Raw genomic sequence first — 6,134 nt, 5'->3', positions numbered from 1 at the left:
TCTTCTCATTCTACACCTTTGATCGCATTAATTGCTTTTATTCAATATGTTTCCGTTGCCGTTGAGTAGTTGGATGCAAAATTAGAAGAAATTATTGTAAAATAAGAAAGATGTATGAGCCGTCGATTGTTACTTATAATGCTTATCAAATTAGTGTAGTTGACTTGAATTTTTATTTCGTAGCCTTTACCCCTTTCCTATCCTATGGATGATATTTTAGTGAACGATGCCCCAACGAGATATTTAATTCCAAAAGCTGTTGTTAATTCTGCTCTTTGCGATGATAAATTGAATATCGCTCATATTAACGTTCAAAGCATTTGTGCCCGCAGTATGAGTAAGTTTAATGAGCTTAAAGATTTTTTAATTAATAGTAAAGTAGATATTTTTTTCTTATCGGAAACATGGTTAAATGAGACTATCCCAGATACAGTTATTTCTATGGATGGTTTTAACTTAGTTCGCAATGATCGAAATCGAAATGGTGGTGGAGTAAGTGTGTACGTCAAAAAAGGTTTTAATTATAGGGTTCTATCAAAATCCGAGAATGGCAATGGTAATACGGAGTTCATATTGCTTGAATTTAATTGTAACTCTAATAAGATTTGCTTTGGAGTCTACTACAATCCCCCCGGGCAAGACTGTTCCGAGCTGCTCCTAATTCACCATCAGCAATTTATGATGCATTATGAAAATTCATTTTTGATAGGAGATTTCAATTATAATCTTTTGAAACAATCTTCAAGGACCGATATTTTTAAAGATACATTATACAGCTTAAATATGAGATGCATCAATAATGAGCCCACTTTCTTTCATAACACTGGTAGTTCTTTATTAGACTTATTATTGACGGATTCAACTGAAAGTATCTACAGGTTTAGTCAGATTTCTCTACCAGGTATATCGAATCATGACCTAATATTCTCGTCTTTAAATTTTACAAAACAAAATGACTCAGATGGATACTGGTTTCGAGACTTTTTAAATTTCGATAGAGGTGCACTTTCTAGTACACTCAATGAAATGAACTGGAATTTCTTCCTTAGTATAGATAATCCTGATATGCTTGTGGAAATATTGAATTCGTTTTTGCTGTCTTTGCTTGACACCCATTTTCCACAGAAGTTCAAAAAGCATCGTATAAAAACATGGTTCAATCGTGATATAGAAATAGCTATTATTAACAGAGATTTAGCTTATAAAACCTGGAAACGATCGAAATCGATTGATGACAGAACAATATTCAAAAGATTGCGCAATAAGGTCAATACATTGATAACTAATGCTAAAACAAGGCATGATAGAGATAAACTTAATATGAACTTACCTGTTAAAAAGTTTTGGGATAATTTGAAAAATTTCGGACTAGGAAAAACAGAGAAGTCCTCACGTGTCACAGAATTTTCTGCTGCAGATGTAAATCACTATTTTTGTTCCAATTTTACATCTGATAATGATCAAGAAATTTTTATACCCCATTCATCAAACGGTTTTCAATTCAGACCTGTTCATGAATATGAAATTATTAATGCAGTTGCTTCAATTCAATCCAATGCGACTGGACTTGATAACATTCCAATTAAACTTGTTAAAATTGTTCTTCCTTATATACTCCCAGTTTTAATTCATCTATTTAATACTATTATCAACTCATCTAAATTTCCCTTTCAGTGGAAAGAAGTTAAGGTTATACCAATTCCAAAAAAATCCAATAATCATAGTATTACTAATTTAAGACCAATTAGTTTACTTAGTTCTGTTTCAAAAATATTTGAAAAGTTAGTAAAAAACCAAATTTTGGACTATATCAATCAACATAACTTGCTAAGTAATAACCAATCCGGGTTTAGAGCTTATCATAGTACCGAAACAACCTTAATGAAAGTTCATAATGACATTGCCTTAACCCTTGATAAAAAAGGACAGGCCACACTTCTTCTCATAGACTTTGCAAAAGCCTTCGATAGGGTGTCTCATAAAAAACTGGTTGAAAAATTGATATCCAAATTTTCTTTCTCTGGATCCGCTGCAAAGATGATAAAATCATACCTCCAAGGACGTTCCCAGGCAGTTTTTATAGAAGATAATTTATCGAGTTTGACACCTATCGAATCAGGCGTTCCTCAAGGATCTATTCTTGGTCCGATTCTTTTTTCCATTTTTATCAATGACTTACCGTCAGTATTAAAATACTGTAGTATTCAGATGTTTGCTGATGATGTACAAATCTATTTCTGTTCTGAAAAGTCATTGCCAATAAACGTTGTTAGCAACAGAATAAATTATGATTTACAAAGAATTGATGAATGGTCGCGTATAAATCTGTTGCCTATTAACCCAGCAAAAACTAAAGCATTATTATTTAGCGGATCTAATAGGAATACTGAAGCTCCAACACTAAATTTGGCAAATTCGGAAATTGCTTTCACAAACCATGCTGAAAACCTTGGTATTATTTTTGACCATGAATTGTCGTGGGACAGGCAGGTCAATAGACAATGTGGCAAAATCTATGGTTCTTTGAAAAGGTTAAACATCAGCACAAGACACCTTGACGTTGACACTAAGTTAAAACTATTCAAAAGCTATGTATATCCATTGTTCATCTATGGAGATTTCGCTTATTCAAACTGCTCTGTTAGGACCATGAACAGACTTCGTGTAGCATTAAATTCATGCGTTCGTTACGTTTACAACTTGTCTAGGTTCTCAAGTGTTTCCCACCTTCAAAAAACGCTGATCGGATGTCCCTTCGATAATTTTTACAAATATAGATCTTGCGTTATAATCCAAAGAATACTCTATAGCGGAGGCCCACATTATATAAAAAGTTTATTTGTTCCTGTGAGAAACTCTAGAACTATCAATTTTGTTATCCCATCGCATTCTTCAGTTTATTACAACAACTCGTTTCTCGTTAGAGGCATCTCGAACTGGAATAATCTTCCTACCCAATTAAAATCCCTAAAAACGAAATCAGAATTCAAGAAAGCTGCACTAGTAAGATTCGCATAAATAAAGTAACAATCGGATAAGAATAGTAAGAGTCGATATGAAAGTCATCAGAAACTTTATGAGTTAGTTAGTTGAAATGAAATTCTAAACAAACCCTAATTGTAACACATAAATAAGATTTTGTCTTAAGTTACAAGAATAAATAAATACAAATACAAATACAAAAAAAAACTCGTGGACATGAGACCTTATAGCTTGAAGTTTTCCCAAACAACACTTATCATGGTATGAAAATTATCGATTTTATACAGTGCAAATTTCTTTTTTTCTAATAAATTTATTAAAGCAAAAAATATCAGCTGCACCCCAAATTAATTTCTCCGCGTTTTTTATTTTCTCTTTGAAAGTCAAATATTTGAAAATGTTGGCAACACCAAATTTCTAAGTTAACATTGTCCCGTATATTGGGGCAAGTGTAAATGCAAAGCATATTTTCAGATGCGTCAGAGTAATGGCTTTAAAATAGATTTAATACGTGTATCTTTTTGTTTGTTTTATCAAGTTTGATTGATATATCTGCAGTATTCCAGCAGTATAAATTTATGCTTGTTATTCCACTTTTAACGAATGCTGTTCAAAGCAAATGACCTTCAATTACAAAGACATTTAAGAATTTTAAATATCCGCTTCAGTTTCAACATACGGAATACCCCTTCTGGTCTTTTGAATAATTTTGAAGATGAATTTCTTAAAAGTTTGACGTTTGCCCTTGCCCCACCGTGTAAGTTGACAGGAGGGAATATTGTGTTGAACACTTTAAAAGTATACTAAAAATTTCTCATAAAAATTTTGCTTCCAGTTGAATATCAGTTCTAAAGTCTCACTTATCAAAAAAGAAGCGGATCAAAAGTCTCTTTTATGCAGCCATGTAACACTAAAACACTTTTCATGTTAAGTACGTACTTGGTATGTAAGCAGAAAGTACGATGTTTTGTTTTTTTTCAGAATTATTTAAAACAAAAAGCTCCCATTTTCATTTCTAAATTCGTTTCAGTTGTGTATTTGGGCCTCACTTTTGGTCAATAAAAATCAGTTTATTTAACTGATACCTTTCACTTATAAAGAAAAGGCTCTTGATCAGTTCATGTGTCGGATCGGATTTTTAGATTATCTTTTTCAGTTAAGTACATTTTAACATGTTCAACTAAATGTTTCCGATCTACCTCTGTAGAAAACATCTTATTCATATTTCTGTTATCAATATGATTCAAAAATAACCTTGTAGGCAAAATGGGTTAAAAAATTATATGTAAATTTTTTACTTTCAGTTTTTTTTTTCAATTGTCCGCAAAGTGTCAAACCATTATTTCATTAGCATCAGAACTAAATTTATATTTTTTAGACAACAAATGCTATATGGACAACAAATATGGAATTATTTTTGCAAATCTTTTAATTGCTTTTGATTCGATTGATAAAATATCAATCCGTTACACATCTAGGCGTAATTTATTTCCACGTGCTGTGTACAATTAAGCAAGAAAAAGCACATCTAGATTGCATATCGCCCTCACGTGCATAAGAAATATAGGTTCTGGGTTCAGAAACAGGTGCCTAATTGTTGATTTTTTTCCAGCGATCAATGAACAGTATACTTTGGTTACTATCCACTTGCGACGACGCGTCGTCCCGATGTTTGCTTGACCATAGAGACGAAAAACAAACCCCTCAAAGAAAAGAAAATCTCTAAAAATAGATGCCATGACTTTTCAATTTTAGATTTTAACAAAAAAAAATGTATGTAGGTATATATGTTTTATTCGATCGGGAAAATGTCATACTGGGTCACATCTAAGCGTCATTCATAACCAGGTGCAGTACAAATGAGCCAGGAATCAAGTAGAAAAAAAATCACATCAAGGCTTCATATTGCCAGCCCTTGCATTGAAAATATGCTTGGTTGAGAAATACGCGCCAAAATATTCCCACTGATCAGTATGCTATGTTACGGTTACTATCCTCTCGCGACGCCTCGACCATAGAGACGAAAAACAAACCGCCCAAAAGAAAAAAAATCTCGAAAAAATGGATGTCATGACTTTAATTTGTTCCGAAAAACTACAAATTTTGTATGGAAGGCCCCCCTTCCTTAAGTCGGATGGGGTTTTAACTGTTATAGAAACCATCTCCGGTCCCAAAAACCCTCAGATGCCAAATTTGACGATGATCGGTTCAGTAGTTTCCGAGTCTATAGGGAACAGACAGACAGACAAACATTCATTTTTATATATATAGATTAACTAGCTGACCCGTTGTGCTTTGCTACACCTTCCGGAAATCAATGTAATTTGTAAAAATTTATTCAAATTTAGATTTTAGAGAGCATTTTTTTAAATCAAACCTTATCATACTTCAGAACCAACAACTTTGAAATGAGAGCTGCAGCTGCAGTTCTGAATTGCAATCCGAAGATGTTATATATTATATACTGAAACATGATCTCTAAACTCGTTTTTCAAGATCTGAAATTTGTACTCTGTACCCAAAAAAACCTTTTTAAATATGGTCCCTTCTTTGAAAAGCTCTTTATCTTAAATTTACATGGGAGCTCTCCCATCTTTTTCAGTTTTTTCCCTCACTGCTTGAAGAAGGTAGGCAAATTAAACCGGCTCGATACCCAAACAGCACTTATCATGGTAATGAAAAATATATTAAATTAGTTATGTATAAATACAGTGCAAATTTCTTTTTTTTTTTAAATAAATTAACTACGGTAAAAATATAAATATTTAAAAAAATATCAGTTGCACCACTAAATAAGTTCTCAGCGTTTTTTAATATTTTCTCTTTGAAAGTCAAATATTCAAAAATGTTGGCAAAAACAAATTTCTAAGTTTACATTTGTCCCGTATATTGGGGCAATGCAAAGCTTATTTACAGATGCGTCAGAGTAATGGCTTTAAAATGGATTTAATACGAATTCCTGCATTTTGTTCTATCAAGTTTCACTGATATATCAGCAGTATCCCTGCAATATAAATTAATGTTTGTTACTCAACTTTTAACGAATGCTGTTCAAAGGGAATGACCTTCATTTACAAAGAAATTTAAGAATATCCAATATCCGCTTCAGTTTCAACATCTGGAATACCCCTTCTGGTTTTTCCAACATATTG

The sequence above is a fragment of the Uranotaenia lowii genome, chromosome 3, assembly GCF_029784155.1.
Source record: "Uranotaenia lowii strain MFRU-FL chromosome 3, ASM2978415v1, whole genome shotgun sequence".
NCBI classification, from domain to species: domain Eukaryota; kingdom Metazoa; phylum Arthropoda; class Insecta; order Diptera; family Culicidae; genus Uranotaenia; species Uranotaenia lowii.
This window is presented reverse-complemented; position numbering follows the sequence as displayed.